Source organism: Agelaius tricolor, unplaced genomic scaffold, assembly GCF_023055355.1.
Source record: "Agelaius tricolor isolate 1412-34295 unplaced genomic scaffold, bAgeTri1.0.p SCAF_7, whole genome shotgun sequence".
Taxonomy (NCBI): domain Eukaryota; kingdom Metazoa; phylum Chordata; class Aves; order Passeriformes; family Icteridae; genus Agelaius; species Agelaius tricolor.
This window is the reverse complement of record NW_027269267.1, coordinates 6383884-6407969: the sequence shown is the minus strand read 5'-3', so window position 1 is coordinate 6407969 and position 24086 is coordinate 6383884. Positions and strand designations below refer to the sequence as shown.

The 24086-nt window shown below is 41.2% G+C and overlaps 1 long non-coding RNA gene across 1 annotated transcript in view; it reads right to left on the bottom strand.

Moving 5' to 3' along the window:
• Positions 1 to 8679: 8679 nt before the first annotated feature.
• The window catches only part of LOC139591908 (uncharacterized), a 92287-nt gene continuing 76880 nt past the window's right edge, over positions 8680 to 24086 (bottom strand). The window contains exon 3 of the long non-coding RNA XR_011679792.1: positions 8680 to 8788. This is a non-coding gene — a long non-coding RNA (uncharacterized lncRNA). The remainder of the gene's footprint in view (positions 8789 to 24086) is intronic.

Here is a 24086-nt window from a genome sequence, read left to right as displayed (position 1 = left end):
AGTGCAAGCAGCCACAGTCACAGCTCTCAGCACATGAAATTGTTGAAATTGGCTTGCAGTGGGAAAAAGCAGGGCTGTCCTGGGAACTAAACCATCATTTCCTGCCTGTTTGGGGATGGAAGAACCTTCCAGACACTGGGTGAACAGGGAGCTATGCCCAGCTCCTCAGGGAGCCTGGGGCCAGGGCACTGTGAGGCTGTAAACTGATTCCATCCCTCTCAGTGGGGTGCTCAGGGCTAATGATGGTAATTGAAATGTCGACCTTAACAGTTTAATTGCACAGCAAACAAGTATCATCCAGCTCTACAGCATTTTTATATTTATAGAAAGAAATTGTTTTAGCTGCTGTAGTAGGTAGATGCAGAGTCAATCGTTAGAACTGCTACAGATTATCACCTCAAAACCATGTCTGAATCAAGGTATTGCTTAGTATGTGTTAAAAAAATCCTCAATTTTCCTATAGATACCACTAATATAAACACTTCATAGCTGCTAATATTGTTTAATCTCCCCTCAGCCAGCTGCAGAAGTATCCACATTTAATATGTTTTCAACAATTGGTCATTACTTATTTAAATATTATATAAGGAATTTTAATAATTTATCCTATAATAATTTACTTTATAATAATTTCTACAATATATTGAAATTTTCCTCAGTACAAATAATGGTGTCAAAACAGAGACTGAAGCACAGAGGGATTCTGAGGTAAGTTGCATTGAATCTAATAAAAGCTAATGACAATAATAAACAAACAGCACAGCTACTCTCTGAAGGCACTGGATTGCGTAAAGAACTATGAAAAAAAGCCATGTATGAGGGCCTTTCTTGTAATTTTTCAGGTTCTCTTAATATCAGCCATGGCCAGTGTGTTGCCAGGTTTTTCAAACAATACTACTATGCCTAATTAAAGCACAGTCCTGGCTGATCCCAAACTATTTCTCAGATGATTTCTGAGAAAACTGCTTCTGAGATTACTTCTCAGGAACCACAGGGCACCATGACCACTCAATCTCTGCCCATGGCAGGGAGGCTGGAACTGGAAGATCTTTAAGGTCCCTTCATCCCACATCATTCTGTGATTATTTTCCTGCTTTGTGTGAGCAAACTCTGTGCCAGAGGTGTGAAACAATTCCAGGGCTTGTGGTGCACCACCAGTTTTGAAGCCAGGCCACTGTGATGCCCCCAAGGGTCTCATCTTCAGCATCTCACCTGGGACTTCCACCCTGTATCCCTCTTATCCCAACAGCTGTGGTGGGAGCTGATGGGCTGCAGGTGGGACTGGCTTCTCTTCTGTCTTCCTTTAGCTCAGGGAGGATGTCACCAGCATGCAAGTCCTTTCTGCAAACATTTTATTAATACAATTTGAAAACAACTACCACAACCCACTCATCCCTCCCCCCTTCTGCAACACACCATCAGACACCTTTCACACACTCCCTCTCTTTTCATCCAGTCTAAGTTTTTCCAAAAGATCAAAAGCTGCTAAGACTGCTGGCCAAGTCATATTTTCCTCTTGTCAGCTAGTACTATTTTCTTAGCAGACACACAGGATTATAGCTGCCCCTTTATTTTTTTGTTCACTTTTGTTTTGGTTTTGTTTTTTGGTTTTTGGGGTTTTTTGTTTGTTTGTTTGTTTGTTTCAAATGAAACTTTGCTAAGCATGGGCTGCAATTGTAAATAACTTGCTGGAAAGCTATAGCAAGCTGTTCAAAAGAGCATTCTGGCAGTAAAATTTTTTCTAGCCAATTGCATTCTCTGCCTCTGTCTCTCTCATCATTGCCACTGCTCTTGAAGCAAGCTGCCTGTTACCATCTGAGAAGGAGCTCACAGAGGCCTTGATGTGGTTTCATGTGCTCCTTGCCTTCTAAGGACTCTACATGCAGGTTTGTCTCATGCATCTCTCCTTAGGCTGGGTCACGCAGCACCAGGGTGCTGCACAGCTCACCCAAAAGCCCAACAAACATTTTTATGTAGTTTTGAATTATGTTTTTTAGCCTGCAGCCCATTGCTGTCTGCCCACCTTTCTTAATATTAGTAATCAAGCAACATCTAGGCAAGGGCTTTCTGAGGATGTCGATACAGCACGGCTGAAATCCACCTTGACAGATCACACTGAACAGACAGTTTGTCTTCTAGGATCCATTAAATGAAGGAAAAAGAATTATAACATGTGCTCTTTCTAGGTGTCCAATACTCTCTTTATTTGGCTGGTTTATTTGCCCTCTAGATCTTCTCCTCTGCCTGCAGCTTCCTCACTCTGTGCTGCACTTTGGCAAAACCCAGGTCTGATAGGGAAGCTCAGCCCACAGAGGTTGTGCACGGGGAGCCCACCTCCCTGGTGAAATTCAGTTCCATCCACAACCTCTTTTCATATGTTCATATTTATACAAAAGCAGCCTTCATGCTCCTGACTCCATTTAATCTTCCACATTTCCCCTCCAAACAGCTCAGCTCCTTTTTATTCAAATCCTCCCCAGATTCACTTCCATTGTGCATTGCAGATGCAGTCCCTTGGCGTAATGAACTCCCTCACAGCTGTAGCAACTATTGTTGAATTGTCAGTTCTATTTAAAATGTCAGGATTAACTGTTACCCAGCTGGTCATCTGAGCAGGAAGAACATGGGTTCATTTGCAGTTGCCTGGTACATGGGAAACGTGAGAGATTTCTGCAGGGCAGCACCACGGCTTGGTGGGTTCAGAGTGAAAAAACTCTGGTCTCATTATTCCCTAATTAAATGCCACCTCTGCCCTACAAATATCTAAAAGAGAAAACACAAAATTGAGTCTAATTATAATTTTCCATTAAGAAGTCATGGCCATGTTTTGTACAGAATAAAAAAGTTCATGCTTCGGTGCTAGAAATAGTTTGTTAATCAAAAAATAAAGTGGCCGAGGCTCTCAAGCCTCAGGATCTGTGTCTTTTCAAAACAAATATTGCAGTTTCACAATACTTGCAACACAGCCTGATCAATGCTAGCACGCAGCTTCATGGATGGATCACTGGTGCTGGAAGTGCTCTCTGTGGAAATTTTGATCCAGTTCTACTCAAAGTCCATAAAATCCATAGGGAATCAGAATTTTGAAAGCAAATATTTCTAAAGCACAGACTTCTGGTTTGGATCCATACTCAGCCTAGAAAGAACATACTTGCTTGAAATGGATTGACTGATTTGACATTAAGATGTTACAGACTCCCTGAGTAAGTAAGTTCTACAAATCCTATCATTTTATCCACTGTCAGTCTTGCTTTAACATTTCCTCTCCTAGACAAGAGATCATGGCTCTGAGACATTTGTCTCAATTAGTTTGCTTGCCAGTTTAAACACTTGTCCCAATTTAAGATAATTACTTATCATTTAAAAATAAATTCACATAAAAAGGTCTCATTAGAATTGTTTGCAATCAATTTAAATAATTAGCCAAAGATATTATAACATTTTAGACTGATGGTACTGCATATGAGATCAATTTATCATTTCTTGATCATGATTCAAAACATAGGTAAAATACTAAGAAATTGCAATCCAGCCTTGGGGAGTGCTGGGATTTGACTGCCTGAATTTGTTTCTGGGAAAAATATCAGCCAGAAACCATAGTTGGGAATTCAGCTGTTGCTTGCTTTCACTTATTTTATGGAACACAAGAACACAGCACAGATATTAGTCTGATATAAATGTGGGAGAGTCTTAAAGTCAAGAAGCCTCCTGTGCTTCCAGTGAAAACATTATTTATGATCCTCTGGGAAAAGCAGCACCAGGTTACATTCAGCAAACTGCCCAGGGAGGAATGTTGGGCTCAGACACCTCTGCAAATTACTAGAGACAATTTTGTATATTGTAGGGCCAGGACAGCTTTTGCTGATACCTTGCTTTGTGAAAGAATATAAATATTAGACTAAAAATAAAACCAAAGATTGAAATTAAAGTTTCATATTCTTATACTTAAATGGAAATATAATTTCTTTGTGCACCCCTAAATGCATTCTGTTCTAATGCATCTGAGAAGTGACATGGAGTAGATTGCTAAAATATCTATTTTCATATATATGCATATAAAATAGAAATTCTATTTAGTCTTCCCTTTCCCCTTTACAGGCTAAATAGGAATTGTAACTTTTAAGTAAGTGCTCTTTTTGTTGTCCTTCCAGTGTCATGTTCTGCTGGCTAGGAAGGAACACCCTTCACGATGATGTTGGGATGCAGCAAATTCCATCATTTTTATGCAAGATTGGAAGGGGACAGAGTGCCCTGCATTTTAGGGTACCAAAGTGTCCTCTAAAAATCTTTTCCAGATGTTTGTTTCACTTAAAACTTTTTGTTTTCAAAATATAGCTTTCCAAGTTTGCTCTTGGATGTCTATTGTTTTGTTTTAAGGAGAGTAAAAGTTGTCACATATTCTCATTATCAGGTGTTGGAAAGTTCAGGAAAATCTTGTCAGCAAGGTACATTTAAATTATAACTGATCCTAATTTCCTACCTCTTTGGAACACCAGGAAAACACTTATTTTTTTTTCTTATTACTGCCTTTCCTGATTCATCCAGTGACCTTCCAGACCAAGAGCAGGTCCCCTGATACCCCAAAGTATAAAATTCCCTCTGTTTTGTACCTGGGTATTAATTTTGATTCACAACTTCTCTCTTCTCTCTTCTTCTGGACAAAGAGGATTAAATTCTCTTTCCATTTCATCCAGTTGCAAAACACCTGCCAAGGTCAGCAGGGCCAGAATTTCACCCAGAAGTTTCATTCCATGCTAGCTGTGAGGTTCCTGGTGCTGATGGCACATCCCCAGCTGGAGCTCTGCTGCACTTCCAGAGCTCTGCAGGATCCCACTGGGATCACATCCAGGGGATGAAGGGCAGGGCATGCCCTCAAGTGATTTCAGTTCTCCAACCAGTAAATGGACATAACTCAGAGGGGTTTCTACAGAAATACCTATTGCAGCTTCTCTCTGCTTTCCTTCTCTTTAGCAAGGCAGACCTAAATACAGATTTTGCTTTTTTAAAAACTATTATTATTATTATTATTATTATTATTATTATTATTATTATTATTATTATTATTATATCTGTTGATGATATAAACATAAACATACCATATATAATATATAATCATATATATATTATATAACATTTTAATACATATATCTATAATTTCACATGTATCTGTTTTTAATATACTTTTCCAAGTATAAAAATAGTGTACAAACATTTGCATATCTGCCATGTCACATGTTTATGTCTTTTACTGCTCTTTAAAAAAAAAAGGGGGATGGACTAGTGTTATTTAGTTTTTTACTGTAGGAAAGTGAAATTAAATATAACTGTGTTGAAGAGTGAAATACTGTTGTTTATATACATATATGTGTATTTCTATATATGCATACATGTATATAAATAAATAAACATTTATATACGTACATATATAAAGACATACACATGTGATTTGAGTTTGCCTGGCCAAACACTAAATTGCAGACTATCTCTCTGGAGATAAAGCTATTTTTTTGACCTTTTCCAGCCTTCCCATGGCTGTTGAACTGAGGAATGTGGCAGCAGTGTCAAGTCTGTGTCATGCCTCCATCATGGGACTTTGAGTGTCGTTCAGCCCACAAGAATAGCTCACTATATGCTCCACACAGAAAAAATAAATTAATATAAATGGGACTGTACTGAATCAGTGGATTTAAAAATCTTTGTGTGTCAAAAATTCACTTTTGATGTCAGTCCAGCCAAGTACGGTCTCATGGTCATATGCCTCTCACAGTCAACTTCCACCTTGAGAGAGTCATGAAACCCTGCTGCAAATGAGACATTCTGTGGTTTAAGAATGCATTCAGAATTTAGGCTGAGCGTTGTCAGAGCCATTATTTAGGATTTTTGAATTCTGAGAAAGCATCAGTTCCCGTGCACCTCCATTCATGCTTTGCCTAGACACAGCAAAGTCCTTTTCAGGAGCATCACTGCAGTCCAGAGAAATCTGGGCACCTGCACGGGGCAGCACTTGAGTGTAGAGATGGACTTGTCATAGCCTGAACTGTGCTCCTCTTTTAGCTCTCCTTTCATCCATCAAGAGAGAGTGAACTGTATTTACAAATACCAGAATTAGCTGCACCATGTGATTAGTTAAGCCCTTTTTTAAAAACATGTGGGCTGGCCCCCTCTCCACCACAAGCCTTATAAATAACTTGCTTCCTGGCTGTTGTGTTGACAAACTGAGCTCCTTCCACCACCCCTGCCACCCCCACCTTCTCCCTTCACCAACACATGCTACTTCTCCCAGGACTTCAAAGTTTATTTATCAAGCATTTTTGAGGGGTGGGAGGTGAGCAGGAGGGAGGGAAGAGGAATCAGATTGTTCCAAAAATCAAAACCATCAATTAAAACCAAATCCTTTCTTATTGCATAGTGGGACACACAGGAACTAAGCCCCAACATATTTTGAAAGTAACTTGAAGGTTAGCATGGAGTTGATCAGGAAATCTTGAACTTCAGGAATCCTGCAGGACTTTTCAGGTGGCACTGAGTGGACTGAAATCCACCCAGGTTCTGCACAGAGCCAGACACTTCCAGCCCTGTCCTGCTTGTCTGGCTCAGTGATGCTCACTCAAATTCCCATTCCCAGGCTTTGCAGTCTTACCTAAAGGCCAGCTAATGACTGGCCTCCTGAAAATCCCTCTCCAGTGCCAGTGATTTGATCTTCAGGATATTCAAAATGAAAATATCCCCCAATTTAAATGCAAAAGCCCTGCTTTATGCATGCATGCACAAACATAAAATACCTTCCAGCAAGTGCTTCACGTCCAGTGCGTTACGCACAGGGCTGAAGTTTTTTGGGGTTTTTTTTTTCTGTCACAGCCATCAGGATCCAGGAATAAGCAGCAAGAAGTTTCAAGTGACCCACCACAAGCGTGTTAAATGCACAAACTTAGAGGCAAGGGGTTATCTCTGTCTCTTGTTTGGGAGTCTCCCAAATGCTGACTTGTTTTTTTACCTATACGAGGCATCTGATGTCACTCCCGTGTGTGGGTGGAAAATGCTGTACAAAGGTTAAACAAGTTCTTTCATCCTTGCTCATGAAAGTAGGCTCATATTGCATTTCCAGTAACTAAGTGCATTACTATAACAGGTTGGGGATTTACTTTCTGCGTGCGTCTGTACCTCTGGTGACTAACTGGCCATGTGCTCTCCCCACTCATGATGATGTTGCTTAAATTATTGCTTAATCTGAATGCTCTGTTGGCCAGAGTTCAGAAAGGTACTGCAGCCAACATTTCCCACTATCAGTGAGCAGCCTTTCAGGCACAGCACCACAGAACCTGCTCTGCAGGCTACAGAAATGAACTTTTTAGAAATAAAGTGTAAAGACTGCATCCCATAACACAGCTTGTTTCTTCAGCCAAGTACTCAAACAGAAAGATGTCACTGAGTTTAACATAGGGGCACAGGAAAAATCCCACTAGTGGTAGCTTACTATTAAGCAAAAGCTTATGAATTTTGCTCAATGGAGGCCTGAAAGAATCTAGAACCACTGGAGTTACCTCTGTGGATATTATGCAAAAAAGCCTCTCATAAAGTGATTTTTTTTTTCCCCAGAAAGGCTGTTTAACACATGGCAGCCCAGGATGCTGGAGGAAGCCTCCCCATGGCTGAAATGAGCAGGCCATGCACAGGTTGCACCCAGAGGTGCAGCTGGAGGCTGAGGAGCTTGACGTGAGTCATTTTTTGCCAGCGTAGCTCCCGTGCTGCAGGAGGGGAGGTGTATCAGCACAGAGGTGTATCAGCACAGAGATCATCTCAGCTACCTCAGGGAGCCTCTCAGCCTCCCACACTCTGCCAGCTCCACCTTGGCCAGCCAGTTCAGAGGAGCTCAGATGTGTCTGCACGAGCCCCATGAGCTGGAGCGCAGCACAGAGGTGTGAGGTGAAGAGTAAGAACAAAAAACCCAGGTGGCCTGGCAGAAACTGAGCAGAAACTGGGGTGTCTCATGTCTTCTTGCAGGGCTGCTGATGGAAATGAACCTGAGAAAGGGATGTGTGATAATGTAGGAGCATCTGCAGAACACACACAGAATCACAGAGTTGTTTGAGTTGGAAAAGGCATCAGTTTCACCTGCACACCTTCCAGATCTACCACCAAACCACGTCCCTCAGTGCCATGCTTGCACTTCCATATAAAAATAATTCATATATTATATAGTAGACCAATTTTTGGTCTTTTAAATACCTTCAGGGTTGGTGACTCCACCACTTCCCTGGGCAGCTTGTTTCAATGCCTGACAACCTGTTTCTGTGAAGACATATTTCCTAATATCCAATCTAAACCTCCCCTTGCTTCTCTCATCCTCTAATTTTTTTCTTGAGAGAAGAGACCAATGGCTACTTGCTCAAAACCTCCTGTCAGGGCGTTTTACCAAGTGTAAGGTCCCACCTGAGCCTCCTTTTATCCAGGCTAAACACCCCCAGCTCCCTCAGCCACGGACCATGAGATTTGTACTCCATCCCCTTCCCCAGCTCCATTGCCCTTCTCTGGACACACTCCAGAGCCTCAAAGTCTTTATTGTTGTGAGGGGGCCAGAACTGAACACATTATTGGCTGAAACTGAAGAAAAACATGGTGACAACCCAAACAATGCCAGGTGAATGGCAGCCCAGTACAAGCATTGACAATTAGTAAGAATTTAGAAAGTCAAAGGCACTTTATTGACTTATAAACTGCAACACTCTGGAAAAGGCTTGGTTCACTCCTGATGACAGCTCTGCAGGAAAGCTTCTGTAGAGTGTGGAATCTGTGGGAAAAAAAATGACAAATTGTGTATTATGAGGTGCAAGACAGGGTGGAAAACATTACAAACAGCATGATGTGATAGGTAAATGAATAATGCACTGCCAACAGGGACACTGTTCAGTTTTGGTCAGTGCTTTTGGAGGAGCTAATACAACAACAGAGGGGATTCAGATAAAAATAATTAAAATAAATAGAGGAATGAAGAATTTTCTATGTGAAAAGATAAAAAGGATTAGGTCCATTTAATTTAAAGACAAAATAAGAAGAAATGTATTAGAGGTTTCAATATGATAAGTCTAATACAAATTAAATATCCTGTGCTCCTATTCAATGTTTCTCTCATTCAAAAAGGTGGAAATGTTACATAATAAAAATCCATAAGGAGTGATAAAAGACTGCATTTTTTTCTCACAACACCATTACAAAACCATTCTCTGAAATTCTTTGTTCTAGCAAAATTAAAATGGACTGAATGCATATGAAGAAAACTGGAATATGCAAATTCACGGAGTTCAAGAAATATTTTTCAGTAAGTTGTAAACACCAAACACATCTCTGGATTAAACACATCCTGCTCTGATATCATACCAATTCCAGCATACACTCAGGAGAGGGAACAGAAAGCATGGGAGGGAGGGTGCCATGAAAATGGTTTTTCTATAACAAATGGCATTATGGCTTTGGATAGCTCATGCCCTGTACATACTAGGCCTAAGTTGTTCATGAAGGCAAGATCCATCCTTTTCCAATGGCAAAGCTTCTGGCCCTATCCTTGCCCTTCTGTAAGCTCATGAACTTTAAACTCTGTATGTTTGAGTGTGGAAAACCCACTGCCAGTGCAGACCCAAATCACGCCTGCCCAGTGCCTCAGGCTGGGATAACACACAGGAGAAAATCCACTTCTGGTGTGAAAGGGAAAAAAATATTTGCCTGACAAATTATTTAAAAACAAATAATAATTCTGAGAGCTATTTGTAACTGGAAAAAAACTAACAAGTCCCAGCAGAGACAGACTGGCAGGCAGAGAGTGGAGAAAACATTGCAGAGCTAATTAATTTATTACATAAATCCATAGCTTAACAAGTGATTAGCACTCAATATAAATGCCATTAGCAAAAAAAAAAAAAAAAGGAACATTAGAGCTTTGAGGAGCATCAACCAGCATCCTTTTAGGAGGGTAGGACCAGTGCAGTATCGAACCTTCAGGAATGAGTGGCTCATACCACACTGCATGGAGTGGCCAGATTTTTCCAAAACCAGAAGCTCTTCCTTCCCCATAGCTTAAAAAGCCAACAAACCAAACCAAACCCCAAAAATCTCCAAGCCCACATGCAGTACAACGAGGGAGAGAGAGAGAGTAAAAAAAAAAAAAAAAAAAATTTAAACCCCCTGGTCTTCGTAACCCAGTTCCTCCTACATGCATTTCCCACAAACTGTCAACATCCCACAGGAATCTACCCACGTTACACATCACAGCACAATGCTCCCAACAAAGGCAGCTCAACCCATGATGTTCCAGGCAGCCTTTCAAACCGCCTTCAGTGCAAGCTCCCCAGCTCTGTAATTAGGTGTTAAGTTTGATCAATCCGGGGATTTTTGCAGGCAGAGGATTCTTTGGCTGCTCAGGGTGATTTATGCCTGCATGGTCTGGCTGGAAGGAACAAAGGTTTGTCCCATGAAGAGAATGAGACTTTCCATACTTCTAGTGAAGCAATTAAACATATGTTCGGGTTCACTCCTATTTAAAACAGCCTTTAATCAAGTGTGGGGGCCTCAGTGGTCCTGTCAGTCCCACAGAACTCAAACAGGCAGGTGACTGCTCGCCTAAACAGGCTTTAATTTATAAACATCAATAATAATGTTAATCATCATTATCATAACAACATCTGCTCTGTTTGGCTTTACATGACAACACCAGACTTCAGGAGGGGACTATGATAAATTAAAAGCACAGGTTCTTGCCATAAACAGAGCTGGGGAGACAACACTGGGGATAACACTGATCCTTGCCAGTAGGGTTTTCTTTGGTACATGGCAGGGTGTTGCAGGGTTAAAATGGCCATTCAAAATATTGCTTTGGTGTGTGATTAACTCTGAGCAAGTGAATGTTCCTACTGACCCTGAGAACTGAAGAGTGTGTCTTATGTTGCATTTCAGTCTCCAAAATCAGGGGTTAGGACAAAAGAAGGTGGAAAATATCATTTTAGGACACCAGTAGGTAAAAGACAAAATATAAGAGAAACTTTTAGGGCCATGTTAGCTGCCAGCTCTCCAGAGGGCTGCCCAGCATGTTTTCATGTTTTACTAATCATTACATTGGTAGTGTTGAGAGAGCTGCTGCTAATGACTCTTCTACTCCAAACTCTCTGCCCGGAATGGGAATAACAACAAATTTGGCAATCAATTCTCAAAGTTTCAGCACCAATCATGTTTGGCACAACTCACTAATCTAAACATGCATCTGCCTCTGTTTTTACCACACATACCTTAATTACCACAAAACCTGATTTACATCGTTATCTCTTAGGTGCATTCAATGTCTTCCTGCGGCCCCTTTCAACTTCCAGATGAACTTTGGATACACCATCAGCCAGACAACACATTGTGGCTCTTTGCTTTCCAGTGCTCTGTTAAAACTGATACTCTGATATTCCTTTTACTTTAGTTTAGTTTAATTTAGTTTATTCTATTTTATTTTATTTTATTTTATTTATTTTTCTCCCTATAACTTTCAGTTAGCAGTTATGAGAGCAGTACAGAGCCATGGGCATGGAGAACTCAGTGGTGTTCAGGGACAGCTGCCACACTGCAGGTGACTGTCTGACCACTGTGATAAAGAACAACAGTTCTGCTTACTGTAGAAGGGTTTTCCAGGTGAATTTTTGTTTTTATAATTCTAATCTTTACTCACATTTTCTTGTCTTCCTAAGAAAAAATACAGCATTTTATTACTGGTTGATTTTTTGAAGTAGCTTTTTTTTTGCAGTTGCATGCGGTACAACCAAAATCTTTGCATCTGCTATGTATATGGGCATGTATATAAATACAGATACATGCACAATAACACATGTGGAGGTATCTTGATTATGCTCATTTGGGGGAAATATTCAAAATTACAAAAGAGCAAATTCAGTGGTTAAAAGACATATTTTAACTGGGACATGGTGCAATTCTTCCCTCTGATCTCTACTGTGACCTTATGCAAACCACATTATTTCAGGAAATGTTCTGATCTTTCTAGTCAATGATTGTGAAGCAACATTACAAAAGAGGGTTTTCAGGCATATTACAGTTTCTTATTCCATGGAAATGCAAGAGAGGAGGAAAAGAACTCTTACCTTACGTAATCATTCAACACTTGTATTAATGATACATTCATACACCTAAGAACTTTCTGGGGTTTATTTTTATCTTAATATTAATGAAAAACACACTGAAAGACAAATCATAAAAATGAGAAGTTTAATGTCTGAATCATCACTGAAAGGACAGAGTGACAACATATGGATGGTCTATTAGATGGTTCTAAGCCTCTAAACCTTGGGACTGGCCTGAGTGAAGCATCAGACCTCTGAGTTCATGGTGATTTAAACATGAAACATCTGGGGTTTTAGACAATTGTGTCTAAAAAGTAAACCTTCAACTCCCTCCAATATAGTTATTTTTTAAAACATAATGGTTTTTGGTTCTTAAAGTACTTCTGCAGTATTTTGGAATAAGAGAGGTTGCAGTGGACCTTTGCCCAATAGAGACATTTGGGAGGAGAATTTGGGGCCAAACTTTTCTGTGTTGGCTCCTCATAGCTTCACAACACTTGGTGTCATGGATTCCCATCCACTGGGTCCTCTGACTTTGTCAGCTCAGTTTTCCACACCCTTGTGAGCTGCTGTGCTTGAGGATGTGGCACAGGGGAGGAGGGGATAAGGTGGATGAGATCCACTGTGGTTCATCCCCACGTTACACTGGAGAGCTGCAGCAACAACTGACAGACAGACAGACAGACAGACAGACAGACAGACAGACATGTCCAGCCCACACCTTTGCCATTGAGTGGCCACAGCCCACAGGAACCAGGAGAGGAGGGGACAGGCTGGGCAAAAAGCAAATGTGGGGATGCTGACCTTTTTGTTTGTTTTTGTTTGTTTGCTTTTTGTAAAACTCGTGGTGATAGAAAGCCAACATAAATTACAGTTACTCATCATATCTGCAATTATTAGGGGGAGCTGTTCCCCGTTTCAGTCCTAATTATGGTGCTAGTAATTTCAGATGTTTTTTTAAATCAGTGTGAGGGACTGCAAAAAAGTCTCCCCATGAAAACAAGCAGTGACCATGAAGGTGTAAAATGAGATAATTACAGCCTGAAACAAAGGAAAAAAATGTTGGCATTCAATTACCTCACCGATAATTAAAACTTGCATCTGATGGCCTTAACTGAAGCATCTACTTAGGAACAGAAACCATTTTGTTCCTTGTTGGTCCCAATTTACATTCCTACAACAGTGTTGGAATAAAAAGACAGGCCAGTGACCAAATGGAGGTGTCTGTGCAGCCTTGAACCAAAACTCTCAGGATTTAAATTCCCTTTACTGCAACATGAACTTGGTTAGGGGTGATTGGCTCTTTGCTGTCATTCACAACAGAAACAGCCAAGCTCAGGTTCAAGAGGCTTGAGAGCTCTCTCAAAAGGCTCTTCAGGCCCACGTGCCTTTCTCTGACTCCGTGGGGTGAGAGCAGTGGGCTCCTCAGGCTCTCCAGAGCTGCTGCAGCACACCTGCCATTGAAAACCTCCAGCAGGGAGGATGAACAGCAGAACTGCTTCCATTTTTCAGGTGGAAAATAGTCCATTGTCAACAGACTCCTCCACAGAAAGCAAAGAAGATCACCAGCAGAGCACTGTAGGGTGGTGATGCCCCCACCCACAGCAGGTACAGCATCTCTCTGAGCACCAACAAGGGAACCTGAGCCTTCCTTTGTTTGCTTTCTCCTCTAAAGGTGTGTTTGGAGGCTGAAGCCCTCCAAGAACATTGAGGTGGGACCAGCCCATCCCATCTGGGGGGACCCAGCAGCCAGACCCCAGGTATCTGCACCAGGTCCCAAAGGAAACTGTCAGGGCTGCACAGCAGAGAAGAATAAATAACACGAAAGGAGGAGGAAAAGCGGTTATGAGAAACAACCTCCAAATGATCACATCTTGATGTATTTATTTACACTACTTTTCATAAATTCCACCAGCCACATCCTTAATCCCAAAGATTCTAAACTATGCAGCAGAGCCATTATTTTCCCTGGACAAGGATACATTCATTTTCAAGCCGTTCCTTGGAAACCCTTCTACAATTAAGTCCTTATTAAAACCTTTCAGAATAAATACCAGGTAAACTTAGAGCAGGCTCCCTCCATGTTTTGCCAGTAGAAATGAAAGTGCTGTGTGTCCTGAGGGACAAGTGATTTGTTGCCAATAACTTAACAGAGTGCTCCTTACAAAAATATTCTCTCTTCTTCCTTTATAAGGTCCATGTCCCAGGTGTCTGCTCATGCACATTCCTAAAGTGGATGGGTAAGAGGCTGGGCAATCTCTGCTTCTTCAGGATTTTTAAAGTACCCTTTTAAACAAAAGTTCTTTTAAAATTAATTCATGCCAAAAAGAAGGCAATACCTCCTCTTTTAATGTCCTTAACTCTGCAGGAAAACAAATGGTTCCACAGAACACTAGCAGCAATCAAAGGGCAAACTACCTATAGTTAATCAAAGTAAACATTACAGAGGACACAAATTTGGTTTCTCTTACAGTAAATGGATGTATATAGATGTCTACTTGGGTAAATGGGCTTCTCAGAAGGTTGGGGTTTTTTCTGGAGAACACCCATAAAACTTGGAAATAGATATTTTTATGTCCTACTGCGTAGTCACTCATAAACTTCATGTACATTTACTGTAAAAGTACCATTGCCACTGATTACTACTGACTTATTGCAAGCCAAAAATTTCTTTTAAACAATCTCATAAGGACTATATTTGCAATATTTTAAACAGCTAAAGTTAATGATCAGAGATGGAATTAAATGGAGCCATTATTTGAAAGCTCTGCTACCATGCAAGGTACTTTTCCCACAATATGCTCATCCCAGCCACGCTGGCCCCCTTTCTGCAAATTCTTTTCCTGCATTGTTCTAGCCCAGCAGTCATTCTGCATATTGACGTTCCCGTGCAAATAGACACGCTTAGAAATGAGGTTCCTTGGCATTTCCTGAACTTCAGAGTGTTTTCAAGTGCACTTCCTAATGCCTTTTACACTTGAGAAAGACTCGTGTAGTTTTAAAGAAGAAATATGAATTCTCATGGCATGAACACATGCTCTGTGATGAATATAGATTTTGCAATGTGTGCCATGCTATCCACTCAGAATGTGCTGCTGCTGTAGAGAGTCACATGCTTGCTTCTCTTGAATAGAATTATGCTGTGAATAAGTCACTGTGAATCAAAGTGTCTCCTAAACCAATAAAGTACTGTACAACAAGCTCAGTAACAACAGAACAGGGGTTCAAAGGGTTGCAAGCATTAAATAAAATGTTGAGATGGAGGTGGTCAAACACACGAGGGGATGTTGAACCCTAAAGTCTTTAAGAAACTTTTAGCCTGGTTTAATTACTCAGGAAAGATATTTTAATGCTGCTTTCCAAGAGGTCTGTATCTTGCTGCATGTTATCTTCCCAATAAATTTCTCTTGCCCCTCAGGCCAAATCATTTCAGTAGGAGTGCATTGATCAAGTAGTGTAACGATTCTCTTCCCCCGCACCTGACATTTCTACCATTTCATTTTTACAGGTTTTTCTTTGATTTTCTCAATCATTAGCTGGTTTTATATCTGTGAGAGTGTATGACAGAACAGAGGGGATGCATACTCAGGTTTATTCAGCACAGCTCTATCATCCTGGTTTTACACCAACATAAAATTGGTTTAACACAGTGATAAACCAGGCCTGTAACAGCCAGTCCTTCATATCTCAGGAAGACAGAATTAATCTCTGGGTTTTGGGTACCCTTAGCTACTACATAGTTGCTCTCATAGCTGCTTTTTGTTTCATAATTAAGCTCACTGCTCTGTTTTGCCAGTCCCTCACATCTTGTGGAAGCCTGTGTGATATCCAGTGCACAGAAGCCTGAATGTGCTTAGTTTTGAGAATATTCATCAGACTGGGGGATTTGGGTTTGCAGACTCCCTGTCAAAGGTATCTCACAGCTGTGGCTTGATAAACTCAAAAGCTCGCGTTTGCTCATCATCCAGAAGGAAAGCAAACTGAATTGATACATGCAGCTCAAGAAAGAAGTTTTTATAAGGCAGATGCAGAAAGACAGTTCTGGCTTCTGGGATGCCTGTGTGAACAGGAAGGATACCTCTCATCATGCCAGGGTTTGATGAGTGCCACTGCACTGAGCCCGACTCTCTTCCAGCAATGTTTCGACATGCAGGCAGCCATGGCTGTTAGAGCTGCAGTTTTGTGATAGCTGTCACAAGAGTTTTGTTTTCAGCTGGCTTCGTGTGTTTTTAAATCCATCCACAGCTCCTGCCATAAGGAGACATTTGTTTAAGAGGAGAAAGATGTGCTGAGTGATGTGGGAAGAGGGACACTGTGAACACATTCGGAGGGGCTCTCAAGGATGCCAACCCCACAGCTACAGCTCATGATTTCTTCTGGATAGCTCGGGGGCCCTTCCAAAGCATCTCAAGCCATCTGTATCCTGTCTACCTGCTGTGGTTCCATGTCCCTGCCCTGCCTGCTCCCTCCTGTCAGTGTGGGTGGGCTCTTGCCTGCCCACCCAGCAGTGAAATGCATTTCTGCCAGCGCAGCTGAAACGAGGACTGCCAGGAAGGGTCAGGTTTTTGTCAAATGCAGCTCCTGCAGCTGCTGGGGCTGGTGCAAGGACAGGACAGGAGCATGTGACAGGAGCAGGCAGGACACCAAGCTGCCAGTGAGCTTCATCTTCTGGTTATGGTTTCACATCTCACTGAGCCCTGCCAAGGAAGAGAGAGGAGACCCTGCTCCTCACCCTGTCTCCTCCCCCAGCCTGCCCCATTCCCTTGGGGTGGTTCCAGAGATCAGGTAGCCCTGGGGCAAATCAATGCAGAGAATTGACCTGGTGGAAATCCAACACCTCAGATAAATAAATATGCAAGTAAAAAACAATTTACTGCCAGATATGTCAGCCTGTCAAGTGAGAGGGCTCACCCTGAGGCCACACAATTTCCAAAGCCAATATGGGGAGGGAGAAGGGTGCCTGCAGCTGGGGAGAAAGGGCAGGGGAGATGGAGCAGGACCTTTCTTTTCAGTGAAAGGTGGGCTCTGACTTGGCAGGGCTGCTGTTAGTATAAACACACCCCCTCTGGTTCTGTACCACCTGTGAATAGAAGGTGGTACAGAACCTTAGAATAGAAGGGGGCTTAACAGGGGACAAAATTCATAGAGAAACATTTTAGTTGCTGGAGATTCATTTATCTGGGTTGATTGATTAATTGGCAGAAAGAAATAGACTTCTCTGGACAAGGGGTTGTGTTATCTCAGTTGTGAGATTACCTTATCTCAGTTATATCAGATTACTTTATCTTAGTTGTGATCATGGAAGGAGCCCAAAGACATCTACAACTACCTGAGAGGAGGCTGCAGTGAGCTGGGGTCTGTGTCCTCTGCCATGTCTCAAGTGAAAGGACAAGAGGGGAATAGCCTGAAGTTGCACCAGGGGAGGTTCAGGTTAGATACTAGTAAAGAAATTCACTGACACAGTGATCAGGCAGTGGAATAAATTGCCCAAGGAGTTGGTGGAGTCTCTGGAAGTGTTCAAAAACCATCTGGATGTGACACCTGGGGACATGGTTTAGGGGTGATTATGGTGGTGCTGGGTTGCCAGTGGGACTGGATGAACTTGCAGGTCTCTTCCAACCTTGATGATTCTGTAATTGCACCCTCCAGGGACAAGGCTGCTCTGTGGAAATCTGTAATAGCGATGGGTTTTGTCTTGTCCATCACAGATCCCTGGAGTTCTCCCTTAGAGGGCTGAAGGCTGGCAGGGTGATGGATGTGGGCTGGCTGCCTCACCTCCTGGCAGCCCCTGGAGAAGTCACCTGTGTGCTCAGAACCCCCTGACCCCACAGAACTAGGAAAACTCAGTTCCCTCTGCACGGCCAAAGAAGCAGAAATGAGGAGAGGGCAATAAAACCACTCTGCTATTGCTGCCGCTGAAGTAAAGATAAAGAGTTAACAAAATTCTTGTTCTTCTTTATTTTTCAATGTGTGTATTTAAAAATAGGTAATATCTATGTGTATTTCAAAACAAAGAATATTTGTATTTAAATAAAATTACCCATGTTTTGTACTGCATGTTCATGGTGCTCACCTTGCATTTTCCCCATGAAAACATGCATGGTTTATCCTGACAAACCACTAGCCCTAGTAAGAGCAGACCCAAATCTTTGGCAGGAAATTATGCTACATAATTTATAGCTATTTTATACTAAGTGTGAATATTTTCAGTCTAATGCAAGGTAGAAGAAAAGCCCCCACTCTTTTTCCTAAATGGATAGGATCTTGATAATTTAAGAAAATCAAAAATTATTTCTGAACATCTCATAGTAAAATTAAAATTCAAATAAAGGTAAAGAAACAAATTTTTTTAAACATTCTGCAAAGAAATTGCTGTATTTTGCTATTGTGGAATTTCACCAGGACTCAGTGAATCCTTTCAATTCTCATTTTTTGTATAACCAGCTCTTTGTCCTCTATCTTACACTGTTCTCAATTTGCAGGGTTTGCTGCCACCTTTTCAGTTATTGAATTCAGAAATATTCCTCTTTAAGCAATCTCACCTGTTCTAAGCATATTTTGAAATCATTTAACTGCATATTAGTTAAACTAATAACTTCAGAATGGCTTTGCATGTGCAGTATGTCAACAGGTCCAGTTTTCTATCCTTAATAAACATACCTAATGATGTTGCTGAATATTTTGTGTCTCTGTGTGCATAGAAGAAAATGAACTCCAAAATTGGTAGCATTTGGAGAGCAAAAAAAATATGGCATCTTTTTTTCTGCTTTGTGAAATTCTTAGGTTTCAGCAGTCATGCACATGGTGCATATGGTCTGTCAGTATAATTTACCTGAGTTCATTCACCATTTTAGTCAGTGAAAAGCTCACCACCTGTGCTAGATGCTAAAATATTGATAAATAATATATGTGGAAATTAGTTAGTATTAATGTATAAGATGTTGCTATATTAATAAGTTCTCACTAGGCAGAAGGAATTTGTATAATTAAGATCATTTATCTGTAAAATGTGAGTGTTTGAAGTTGCCAGTGATATGTATCACAACATTATCAGAAATTATTAAAAAATCCACACTGAAAAAAAAGGAAGGGAGCAGTTCTCTACAGAGGCAAGACAATGGAACTCTGGAGATTCTGAAAATTCTTAAATGCTAGACACTCATATAAAATGTTTTGTTTATTCAAGATTTGTTATTCAACTCAAATAAAATGCTTTGTTTATTTAGATTTGCCATTCAATGTAAGTATGAAGACTGATAAGAATGTTATGTAAATAACTTGGTGAAACTTGCAGGACCCAGCATCGTCTTATTTACTTGATGTCTGCTCAATGCCATGAGCATGCAAGACCTGTGCTTTGTTTACAGGTCTGATGGATAATTCAGGGCAAGTAATTCCATCTCCTTGTGTCTTCATTTTTTCACCCTCATCTCTGTGCTGCAGGATACTGGGATGTATTATTGGAAATACTAAGGGTTTAATTTTTCTCTTTCTGAGCATCGCTGCTCCTACCTCAGAACAGCACAGCAGAGAAATGACAAATACATACAGTATTACAGATTTCTTTGACCCTCCTTGGAAGACAAAAAAGTTAGTTAAAAGGTGTTGCTCATTGACACATAAGGGTGAAATTCTAGTTCCATTAAAGAAGATGTGGGTTTGCCACCATCCTCAACAGGGCTGGGTTTCATCTGTCTTTGATGGGATTTTGCACACTGCCCCATTTCAAATTATATTTATTACATCTTTCACTAATGTCTCTAATGTTTCACATTTCACTAATTTTCACTAATACCTCTAATATTTCTCATGTTTCACTAATTTCACTAATATTCCTCAACTTGTAAAGGAAAACCTCTCCTCTGGAGAAATGTTATGCATGAAGAAGGTGACAAGGAGCAGCCATTTCATGCAGAAAGCTCTAACTATGAGAGTCTGGCTTTAAATTTATCACAGAAGAAATAAAATAGCCACCTAAACTGTGGGCATTGTTTTGACTCTAAAATATGCACCTTTGTTCCGTGCCTTGGCTGCCATCAGGTATCAGATGCTGGAGGTGCTGCCCACGATGAACAGGCTGTTTTATTGCTGCTCCCTGCTTCTGTTTTTCCTGAGCTGCAGCAATGAAACAAGCAGGAAAGTTGTTTCTGCAAGGTGGAGTAGATATCTGTTGACATGCCTGCTGATTTTATGGTGGAGGAGAAGGAACAGACCTGCAACTGCTCGCTGTAGAACACTCTTAAACTTGCATTTATTTACATAGCATCTATGGCATTTAGCCCACTGAAGAGAACTGATTAGCAAGGAGGCTGTTAAACAGCAGTGCCATAGCAGGCACTGCACCGAGGATTAGAGGTTTATTTCACTAATTGCCCTCCTGGAGTCTTTATGAGTCAATTCTAAAAAAATAAAGGAGCTCTCCAAACTGTGTTTGGAATAAAAGCAGAGTGATGCTTTTCACAGCACAGAAATCCCATAGATGAGCTCTTTTAGAAATGGGTTTAGGATTTTGCAGCCAAATTTTTCCTCTCTGGTGAACTCTTGCTGTATCCCTACTATGCTGTTTAACCCACGGCATACTGAAAACCAGACCTGCAGCAGACACATTAAGGATGATGTTATCTTAGGATGTTGTCTAAGGACAACATCCTTAGGATGTTGCCTTGTCCACCACAGCTGCCTGAGGTGTGTAGGAGCCACACACCTTTGTTCTGAAGAATTTTTTATCAGAAGAAGCAGAAATAAAGCCCTCACCTCTGTGGTTTTCAAAGCTAATCAGAAAAAAGGAGATGTGCACGCTGCACCCTTAAGAGCAGTGTTGGTACTCACACGAAAGGCTGCCCTGCTCCAGCTGCCTCCTGGAGGTTTCCAGGGCATGGACAGCACCACTAGAGGGCTCACAAAGTATTTAAAGGGTTATTACATGTGCTACATGAAAAATTCTCTCATTTTGCTTTCTGTTCCCCCATTTGTACAAGTGACAAATTTCAGAACTGAACCTGCTAAAGAGTGCCTTCATTTTAAAGTCACCTCCACGCACTGCCACAGGTTCAACCCACATGGGGACACTTCCACCTCCTGACCTCTCCTGGGTAAACAGGCCTTCCACAGAAAACAGTTTTGGGCTGATAATGCTGCAGTCACCAGCCAGAGGCAGCTGTTCTGCAAAGCAACACCTGCCCTTGCCAGTGCTTCCAGAGGAATGGAGGAGTTCAGGCCACCAGATACAGCAGTACAGCAAAATTGAGGTATTTTATATGTGAGTGCTTCAGGAAAAGAAAACCAAAAACTCCCATCATAAGCTTATTTCCTTTCCTTTTCTTATAAATTCAGGGATAACAGACTGTCAGGCATACGAAGGGTTTGTTATATTGTTCATGGGGTCAGGGAGGTTGGCCACCCCTACAATTAGACATGAAAGCTATTGTGGCTATAATAAATAATGTTAACTACCCCTGTGCAAAAATGTGTAAAAACACATTTCCTCTTAAGAATCAAGATCTATCTTTGTTGAAAGGAGAGAATACCAAACTAGAATAACAAGTTTTCTTTTTTGTCTTAGCCCTGAAGACCTTGTTACAACATTTGGTGTTGAGAGTAGAAATGTTCCAATACACAGCCCCAAACTAAAAAATGTGAAGGCAATAATCACAGGAGTATTTCAACGCTAACTGAAATTAATTTCCTTTTTTTTTTTCCTCTCTCTTTCTTTTCCCTTTCCTCTCTGAAACAGACTGCCAAGGGAATTATTATGATTACTCTGCATGTTTTGCAGATGGTTGGCTGCTGCACAGGGTTCTCAAGAGAGGTCAACATCCTATAGGATCCAGCTTGGATGCTGCCCTACAGACCAGCTGAGCTATGGAAGCCCTGAGTCAGCAGAGCTTTTGCTGACATGACTAATTAAAGTCTCTGGTACGTGTCACCTCCTCAAAGCTCAGACTGAAGCCCTTTCATGAGCTGGGACCTGATTTTACTCTCCTATTAAACCCAGTGAATGTACTCTGTTTGTAAGGAGTGGAAGCTGAATTGGACTTTTAACTTTTAAAAATATTTATATGTACATATGTGTATAAATAGATATTCACATAAAAGCTGTAACTCTAGTGTGTTCAGAAGCCATGTTCAAGGATGTTTTCAGGAGCTTCAGCTGAACCCCAAAAGGTTTATTTTAGGGATACTAGAGGAAAGGACATTGGTTATATCATGTCACTGCTGTGAGGACAGGAATTTTCCTGCTTTTTGGCTTTGCTATATGGCATTCAGTCAAACAGGTCAGAGAGACCATAGGAACAGGCTGATGGCAGACAGCAGGCTGTGTGTTCATTTAATCTGTAGCTTTTTGGGACATAATTGATGAATTTACCTTTCTGGTACAGTGAAGTGGAAGAGAAAAAGGGGCAATATTGACATAATCCTGCAATGCCCACCTGAAGGGTCCTCTGCTGTCTTCATGAATGCCAGAAATGTAAAACACTCTGCTTCCATGATTACACTGATTAAAGATCAAATTAGGAATAGCAGCTGCCCCAAAGGCTCTGGTTGGTTAGGATGCTCAAAACTGTTCCTCCTTTCAAAAATGAGAACAGTAGAACAAACCCAGATTTCAGACGCAAAGAAGGCAAAGGATGAGCTGCTGCAGGTTGTCTTGGAGCCAACCAGCCCCCCTGACTGAACAAAAATTTCTGCTTTTACTGAGAGTTTGCTCCTGCACATGGCATCAACTCCAACTGCCCAGACCTTGGGGAAGGTCTCCAGGGCTTTACACTTAGAGGGAGACAAATAATTCTCTGCCATTTGAGGCCTTCAGAAGACCATTTCATTCTCCTTCATGTGCATCCTGAAAGAAAACTCCTGGAATTCTGTCTTCACTACAGCAGGACCATCCTTCAGGACAGGAACATGACTCCCTGACACATCCATTTCACAGGGACAAATGCATGGAGGTGATAAAGCTGAACAAACTGTCTAAGGTTTTCAAAGCCACCTTGAGTAAAAACTGGATTTTCACGTCCTTTAGGTAATTGGAGCCCCTGCCATCATAGTCTGAACTTCACCCACCCCAGCAGTGCCTGAAAATGTGGCATTATGCAAGTTTGAGTTTCAGATTTATTGTTTAAAGTCTTTTGGAACCAGTGACTGGCATAGACACATCTCCTCATCTATGTTAACAAGTCACAGTTCCTATAATTTGGGGTTGCAGGCATCTTGGATTTCTAAAATACAAATTATATATTTATGTTAGAAATTGATGTGTTTAATATAATTTGTTTCAAGGTGGGCTTTTTCATTTTGACCAATTTTCACAAAGCTGCACACCACTATTTATGCATGATGAGGCTGTATAGACCAATAAAAGCAAAAAAATTACAAGGTAATGTGATGATAAATTGATGATACATTCCTAACTCATCCTGTTGTGCCTTGTTATTGCAGGACTGATAACCACCTCATCATGATAATTACACATTGCAGAGAGGGAGGGGAATCTGTGGTGGTGGGGGCAATCACTGTTTTGGGTTCATGTTACTTTCTCTGAACTTTATTGGCATGTTTGATTAATATCTCTTTTTTATGTTTTGAGCTCACAAGGTCTGCAAACTGAAATGCAAACCTCTTGATGGGTCAGGAGGAACAAGGCTGGTTTTGACTCTTGTCAAAAACACAACAATCTGAATTATAGAATAAGAGACTGTTAGAATTGTTTGGGTTAGAAGGAACCTTAAAGATCACCTCATTCCAACCCCCCTGACATGTGCAGAGACACCTTCCACTAAACCCGGTTGCTCAGAGCCCCATCCAACCTGGCCTTGAACACTTCCAGGGCTGGAGAATCCACAGCCTCCTAGGGCAACCTGTCCCAGTGTCTCACCACCCTCACAGTAAAGAATTTCTTCTTAATAGCGAATCTAAATCTACCCTGTTCAGTTTAAAGACATTATCCCTTGTCCTATCACTGCCTGGCCTTGTAGAAAGTCTTGA